The 8,754-nt window shown below is 42.8% G+C and overlaps 1 non-coding gene across 1 annotated transcript; it reads left to right on the top strand.

Moving 5' to 3' along the window:
- Positions 1–355: 355 nt before the first annotated feature.
- LOC122317623 lies at positions 356–463 on the top strand. Its single transcript, XR_006244550.1, has one exon. It is a non-coding gene; the product is annotated as a small nucleolar RNA R71 (small nucleolar RNA).
- The last annotated feature ends 8,291 nt before the right edge of the window (positions 464–8,754 follow it).

The following is an 8,754-nucleotide window of genomic DNA, read 5'->3' as shown; positions in this document are numbered from 1 at the left end:
TACATCCTCACAAATATTGCATTTGTCTGAAATTTTCTTGATAGCTTGAACTTCATTAGGTTTATTAACATCTATAGTCTCTAGCTTCCTAGAAAGCATAGATAACCTAGCATGCAAATCATCTATTTCTTTCGAGTTGTATTTACCCCCTCCAATGATGGTTTTCAAAGGCTCAATTCTATCATATATATCTGAAGTGTCCTAAGATTGGGCATTCTCAAATAGATAGTCAAAGTACTCAAAAGCCTCTTCTAGTCCTTTGTTAAATAATTCTCCATTGCACATTGTCTTGACAAATTGCCTCATCTTAGGTTGTAAAACCTCATAGAAAAAGCAAATTATTCTTCAGTTTTCATATCCATGATGGGGGTATGCATTAAGCAAATCGTTGAATCTCTCCAAAGATTGGTAAAAAGTTTCATTATCTTTTTATGCAAAATTCATGATTTGCCTTTTTAATGCATTAGATTTTGCATAGGAAAAAACTTTTTTTAAAACTCTGCTTGCATTTCCTATCATGATCCCATAAATCTAGGCCTTAAGGAATCTACCAAGTTTTAGCTTTGTCTTTTAATGAGAATGGGAACAGTTTAAGCCTAATCACTTTCTCTGTGCAAGTCCTATCCATGAATGTGGAACAAACCTCCTCAAGTTCTTTGATATGCAAATATGAGTTTTAAGATTCCATTCCATGGAAATGGGGTATCAAAGAATCATGCCAAGTTTAAAGTTGAAGTTGTTTGCATTTAGAGGCTGGATAATGTATAAGGGTATACTAGTCCTAACAGGTTGCAAATAATCCCTAAGAATCCTGTTATGATTGCCCACTCTCCTCTCATTGTGCTCCTCTTCAACTGTAGTATTAAAATTGTCAAAAGATGAATCAAATGAAAGGGATTCACAGTCTGAGTATGATTCCTTCCTAACCAATCAAGATGAGTGGTCTATAGTCCAAACAGACATGCAATTATCCTACCAGACAGACACCAAAGTTGGTATATAGTAGGGATGATAATAAAGAAAAAACAAATAAGCTTTAAGATTCAACAAGAGATTTAGTGAACGAAAACAAGAGAGAAAGAATTAAAAATAAAATAAAACAAAATAAATTAAAATCAAAAATCAAGGTTAGAGGTCACCAGAGTGAGAAGAGGTTCACAAATCAATCACCCATCCACACTGCAGTAATATGATAGTTCTGTAAAATGCCTTTAATCCCCTGCAACGGCGTCAAATGTGATGACCCGCTTTTACGTGTATTTTCACTAAAGGGTTATTTTTAATTTAATTAATATATTAGTTTATTTATTTTAAATTAATGTGTTTTAATTGGTTTTTTATTTATTTGATAATGTGTTTTATTTAATTAATCATTTTACGGGTTTTTAATCTCGTTTTCGGCGGATTTGTTTTACTTTCCGGAGTGAGGATTGGACCTCATTTCTTTCCTACATCTTTACTTTCCCTTCCTCCGCCGCCACCCACGGCCAAACTTCACTTCCATTAGCTTCATAAACATCCTTAGACCCTTCCCTATCAATCCCGAGCCTTGGTTTGTCCCCGTTCAAAAGTGGGTATTTTACAACCCACGGCCACAGTGAATTTTCACTGTTACATTGCTTTCCTTCCGCCGTTTGCAACGCCGCGTGTTTTCTAAAAATACCATATAGCGCTGTAAGTATTTTCCAAACCCTACTTTTAGATTTAAATATATGTTGCTCATTCAATAAATATTTATCTGTTGGTTGGTTGATTCCGGATAGAGTCCGAGGAGTTTGGGGGTCGGATGGATTGAGGACGAAGTGCTTGGTTTTGCTTGTTTGTGTTTGCTTGATTATTTGAGCCATGAGGCCTGAGTTGCATATTGTGTTTATGTGCATATTGTTTTAATCGAGAAAATCCCATTTTATTGGCATAAATGGTTTTTGGGTGCGTGTGTCTTACGAGCCCAAGCCTGGATGGGTTATTATCTCGGTGGAGCTCCTCTAGTCACTCGGGAGTGGATAATACTAAATGACATCCCCTTGGTTGTCGCAGGGCAACGACCGGATCGCACGATACGGTAACGCTGTCGTGACGACTCCGTGGTCCATAGAGTGGCGGGGACTAGAGGATGGTCTGGCCAGGTACGCGCGGGGCGCGAGTCTGGGCATCGCTCTTTTAGGTGTCACATGCATAGTCGTTACCTGCGGTGTGGCACAGAGCCAGGGTGTGTGGGTGATCCCTAGGGGAGATCATAGTGCATGCATAACCGGAATGTTTTTATGGTTTTCGGATGCGGACTACTTTCTGGGAAAATGGCGATGTTTGGTTTTCAAGGCTTTTGATCTATTTTCTAGGAAAATGGTGGTTTGGGCCATTATCTGGGATAATGGCGAGGCTTGGTTTTAAGGATCTGTTTTGTGGGCCAAATGGGTTTTTGGCGTGCGTGGAAAAAATTATGTTTTATGGCGCATGTGCATTGGTTTTTATTTAATGCATATTGTTTGAGTTTTATATATTTTTATCTAGTGGTGTTTGGAGTATACTAACCTGCGGCACGATTTTTGGTACCGTAGATTTTGGTGCAGAGATCGAGGATGAGGAGGAGGAGGCTGAGCCCGAAGATGCGGCTCTGCCGGGATGCTGAAGTTTATGCTTTGTATTTATTTTAATTTATGTTTGTGTCTTGTAATATTTATTTATGTATGTTTTGAATAGCTTTGTATTAAACAAGAAAAATTCTGGTACTTAGTTATTGACTTGCTTTTCGCTGCGTATTTGTCGTGCACATTCGTCGCTTATACACACACTTGGCACACGTCGATAGGATGATGACCCGTGATGTCATCATCCAGACGTCTCGATTTTCCCGTGTTCGTGCGTGGGAATTTGGGGGCGTCACAGGTGATATCAGAGCGAGGTTCGGCTCTGGGTAAAACCACATGTCCCGTAGGTAGTACCAGAATGTTTTTAAGGTTGTGTTTTAAAAATTATGTTAAGTAAAGTTGTTATTTGATTGGTTTTATTTGTTTTATTTGTTTGAACTTGTTTGCTTGTTTTTATTTATTTAATTATGTTTTTGCAAGCTGGTTTCTTTTGTTTCTTGTGATGTGGTGTTGGTCTTTGGTTTTGTTTTTGTTTGTTGTTGGTTTTATTTGTTTTTGTTTTCTTAAAATGGGTCAAAGGTTGTGGTGGCAGGAAAATGGGGAGGCCAAAGGAATCTACTCAGGAGCCACGGGACAATACATCAAGAGATGACTCCATAGCTCAAGTCATACGGCAGATGACAGAGTTTATGTAGCAAAATTTTAGGCCAGAGCAGACAGGGCCTTGGCCACAACCAGGGGGACCTTGGCCACAACAAGGGGGTCCCTGGCTGTCACAAGGAGGGCCTTGTCCACAACAAGAAGGACTTTGGCCGCAACCAGGAGGTCCTTGGCTATATCAAGGAGGGCCTCGGCTTTACCCGGGAGGATCTAGCAGCTTGGTGCAAGCCGGATGCACCTATGAGCGCTTTCTGGCGCATAGGACCCCACACTTCACTGGAGAAGAGGATCCACTTCAAACTGAAAAGTGGATCAAAGACCTAGAAAGACCTTTTGAGGTGTGTGGTTGCACCGAGGTGCAACAGGTACTCTACGCCAGCTATCTGTTGCAAGGCACCGCTTTTGATTGGTGGGATACCAAGAGGGTGATGCTAGAAGCAGAGTTGGGATTATTCGCCGCTATAACCTGGCAGCGCTTCAAGAAAGAATTTAACGACCGCTTCTTTCCCGCATCGGTAAGGAAGCAAAAGGCAAGAGAATTTTCAAATTTGGTTCAAGGGAGCACGACAGTGGAACAGTACGCCCGAAGATTTATAGAACTTGGGCGATTTGCTCCCCACCTTATCGCCACAGAGGAGATGCGAGCTGAGCATTTTCAGGAGGGACTACGCCCTGATATACGCCGTATGGTGGTCAGCTACCGAATATCCACTTTTCAAGACTTAGTGGATGTGGCCACCCTTGTAGAGCAAGAGAATAATCTGAGTATAGGCTCCCCTCCGGGTCATAAGAGGCGGAGTTTTTCTGGTGAAGGAAGCAGCTCGGGTTTGCCTCAGAAATTTGTTCAGCGGACCGGAACTCGACCACAAGCATCCTCAGGTGTTCGCATGGGAGGACGTGTGCCTGTTTGCGGAGTTTGTAATAGAGCCCATGTGGGTGAGTGCCCTACTGGTGGGGCTCGATATTATAATTATGGCCAACAGGGTCACTTTGTCCGAGAGTGTCCAAGACCAGTTCAAGGAAGCCGTGGAGGTAGACGCGGTGGAAGAACAAATCCAAGACAAGCAATGCAAGCCCGGGTTTATGCTGTCACACCCGGAGATGTGGATGATGAGGCACCAGCGACCCATGATGCTGGAGTAATTACAGGTATAGATTAATTTAATTTAATTTTATGTTGGACTTAATTTTTGGTGTATTTAGTTTCTCCTTTGTTATTTTGGATTTCATGGGTTATGTGTTTGGTTTAGGGAGAGTCCGTTTGTATGAGTTTTATGCTTGCACTTTGTTTGATTCCGGTGCTTCACAGTCATTTGTATCTTCCACGTTTGCGCGGATGTGTAATTTGGTCACGGAACCTTTGCCAAAGTCATTGGTAGTGGCTTTACCCGATGGTGAAATGGTGTGGTGCTCCAAAGTTGCGTTGGGATACCCGTTAAATTTTGATGGAAGGTTCTTGGATGCTGATTTGGTGATGTTTAAGCTGTTGGGTTTTGATATCATCCTCGAGATGGATTGGCTATACCGATATTCTGTGAGTATTAATTGCAGAAGTCAGGTAATTACCTTTCAGCTTCCAGATGGTGATTGTCTAGAATTTGCGGGAAGTAAGTTAAAAGAAAAGCCGGTAATTATATCGGCAATTCAAGCTAGAAGAGAGATTGCATGGGGAGCGGATGCATTCTTAGTTCAGATGGTGTCTACGCCGTCTGAGAAAAAGTCTTTGGCAGACATTCCAGTTGTGGAAGAATTTCCCAATGTGATTGTGGATGACTTGCCTGGACTACCTCCTGTTCGAGAAATGGAGTTTGTTATAGACTTGGAACCTGGAGCGGCTCCTGTACATAAAGCTCCTTATCGCATGGCACCGGCTGAATTAAAAGAGTTGAAAACTCAGTTGCAAGAGCTGGTAGATAAGGGATTTATTCAACCTAGAACGTCGCCGTGGGGTGCGCCAGTTTTGTTTGTTAAAAAGAAAGATGGAACCCTCCGTATGTGCATCGATTTTCAGGAATTAAATAAGGTGACCATCAAAAATAAATATCATCTCCCGTGGATAGATGATTTATTGGATCAGCTTCAAGGAGCAGCCGTGTTCTCGAAGATTGATTTGAGGTCGGGATACTACCAGCTAAGGATCAAAGACAAGGATGTGCCTAAAACTGCTTTCAGGTCAAGGTATGGACATTATGAATTTAAGGTGATGCCGTTTGGGTTAGCTAATGCCCCTGCTGCTTTCATGGATTTAATGAATCGAGTATTTCGACCTTATCTGGATTCCTTTGTGGTAGTGTTCATTGATGATATTCTGATTTATTCCCGAGATGTTGAAGAGCATGTGTATCATCTTCGTCTGGTACTTGGGAAATTGAGAGAACACCAGTTATATGCCAAGCTCAGCAAGTGTAAATTCTGGTTGGAGGAAGTCAGATTTATTGGGCATGTGATTTCCCGAGACGGAGTGGCCGTTGATCCTAGTAAGGTGGAAGCCATTTTGTCATGGCAACGTCCGACTACAGTGCATGAGATCCGGAGTTACTTGGGGCTTGCCAGATATTACCGAAGATTTGTGGAGGGATTTGCTCACCTATCCGGACCTCTCATAGCTTTGACTCGGAAGAATGCAGAATTTGTCTGGTCAGATAAGTGTGAGAGAAGCTTCCAAGAATTGAAGAACAGGTTGACGACGACACCAGTGTTAGTGCTTCCAGAACCGCATAAGCCATTCGTAGTCTTCAGTGATGCGTCTAAGTTTGGTTTAGGATGTGTTCTTATGCAGGAAGGACGGGTTGTTGCTTATGCATCTCGTCAGCTAAAAGACCATGAGAAGAATTATCCGACGCACAATTTGGAATTGGCTGCGATTGTTTTTGCTCTCAAGATCTGGCGGCACTTTTTGTATGGGGAAGCATGTGAGGTATACACTGATCACAAGAGCTTGAAGCATTTGTTTTCCCAGAAAAATCTGAACATGAGGCAGAGGCGATGGCTAGAGCTAATCAGTGACTACCAGTGTGAGATCAAGTACCATCCGGGGAAGGCCAATATAGTTGCTGATACTTTGAGCCGAAAATCGCACTTGGAAGATGAAGCCGAGCCGTCAGAATTGGATTCTTTGCTTTGTGGGATGAGAAGGCTCCTTATGGAAAGTTTGGAGCAAGAAGAGATTCTATCTTCAGTTCTTGATGTTCGGGTAACTGATTTTGAGGAATTGAAGACTCTTCAAAGGAAGGATCTGAAGCTGCTGAATATCAGAAAAAAGGTCAGAAAATCTCGAGGGCCGTTGCATTATAGCATGGATAAAGATGGAATACTTCGGTTCCGAGATCGCAGAGTGGTCCCCAAAGATTCAGAATTCAAGGAGCGGATCATGGCAGAAGCTCATGCGACCCCTTACTCAGTTCATCCCGGCAGTACGAAGATGTACTGGGACTTGAAGAAAAATTACTAGTGGAATGGAATGAAGAGGGATATTGCCTTATATGTTAAGCAATACCACACATGCCGTCAAGTGAAGGCCGAGCATCAAAGACCCGCAGGTATGCTCCAACCCCTCCCTATTCCTGAGTGGAAATGGGATGACATCACGATGGACTTTGTAGTGGGCTTGCTGAGGACGCCTAGTGGGAAAAATTCTGTTTGGGTGATTGTTGACCGGTTAACAAAAAGTGCTCATTTCTTGCCTGTTAATAACACCGATTCCTTGGGTAAGTTAACACGCTTGTATGTGAAAGAAATAGTGCAGCTACACGGCATACCAAAGAGTATAGTGTCGGATCGAGACCCAAGGTTCATGTCGCAGTTCTGGAAGAGTTTGCAGGCAGCTTTGGGTACTAAGTTGAAGTTCAGTACTGCATATCACCCACAGACAGACGGCCAATCAGAGCGCACCATTCAGACCCTTTAAGACATGTTGTGAGCGTGTGTCATGGAATTTCAAGGGAGTTGGGAAAACCATTTGCCGCTCATAGAGTTTGCATATAATAACAGCTTACATGCGACCATTCAGATGGCTCCCTATGAAGCTCTTTACGGGAGGAAGTGCAAATCGCCCTTGTGTTGGGATGAAGTCGGGGAGAGTAGGATAATTAGACCCGAAATAATTCTAGAGATGCAAAGCCAAGTTCGGATCATCAGGGATAAAATGGCGGCAGCTCAGAGTCGCCAGAAAAGCTACGCCGATACCAGGAGGAGAGAGTTATCTTTTGAAGAATGTGATTGGGTTTATCTCAAAGTCTCTCCCATGAGGGGTGTTAAGCGTTTTGGTAAGAAGAGGAAACTGGATCCGAGATATGTCGGCCCTTTTCAGATTCTGGAGAAGGTAGGGCCCGTCGCCTATAGAGTTGCTTTGCCAGAGTATTTTGGGGATATTCATGATGTCTTCCAGGTATCGTCCTTGAAGAAGAGCTTTGGACTACAAGAGCCACGCTTCGTCGACCCAGAGAGTATTCAGTTGCAACCGGATCTCACTTATGAGGTTGTTCCGTCGCAGATCATGGATTGGAGGGAGCAACAGTTGAGGTCCAAGACGATACCTTTGGTTAAGGTGGCATGGAGAGATCCGTTAGCTCAAGACTTCTCTTAGGAGCGAGCAGTGAACATGAGAGAACAATACCCATACTTGTTTGAGTAAAGCCGATACGTTTCTTAATCTTGGTCACAGTTGGTTTATGTGATTTTATGTGGCTTGTTTTAAGTTGGTAGTTGATCTTGCAAATTTCGAGGACAAAATTTCTTTTTTAAGGGGGGGAGGATGTGATGACCCGCTTTTACGTGTATTTTCACTGAAGGGTTGTTTTTAATTTAATTAATATATTAGTTTATTTATTTTAAATTCATGTGTTTTAATTGGTTTTTTATTTATTTGATTATGTGTTTTATTTAATTAATCGTTTTACTGGTTTTTAATCTCGTTTTTGGCGGATTTGTTTTGCTTTCCGGAGTGAGGATTGGACTTCATTTCTTTCCTACATCTTTTCTTTTCCCTTTTTCCTTTTTCTCTTTTTCTCTTTTCTTTCCTTTTTCTTTTTTTTCTTTTTCTTTTTCTTCTTCCTTTTTCCTCCCCTCTCTCCCGCACATAACCCCCCCGTTCGTCTCTCTCTCTCTCTTCTCTCCCACACCGAAACCATCATCAGCCTAGACCCACCGCTGCCGGCCACCGTGTGGCACACCACCCCTACCAAAATCTTCCCCTCCCTCTGGTGAACCACCCCACCAACGCCCAGCAAGCCTCATGGATTTTGCTCCGATCAGTTGCCGTCGCTCCACCACTTCATCACCGGCTCCTTGTCGTCCTAACCCACCCATTTTCGGCCTCTAACAGCCACTGGAACAGCTCCCACGAGCTAACTTTCCATTTTCTGCCGCCACCCACGGCTAAACTTCACTTCCATTAGCTTCATAAATATCCTTAGACCCTTCCCTATCAATCCCAAGTCTTGGTTTGTCCCCTTTCAAAAGTGGGTATTTTACAACCCACGGCCACAGTGAATTTTCACTATTACGT

The sequence above is a fragment of the Carya illinoinensis genome, chromosome 7, assembly GCF_018687715.1.
Source record: "Carya illinoinensis cultivar Pawnee chromosome 7, C.illinoinensisPawnee_v1, whole genome shotgun sequence".
Classification (NCBI taxonomy): Eukaryota; Viridiplantae; Streptophyta; class Magnoliopsida; order Fagales; family Juglandaceae; genus Carya; species Carya illinoinensis.
Note: the sequence above shows the minus strand (reverse complement) of the source record. Positions and strands in the feature narration are given on the sequence as shown.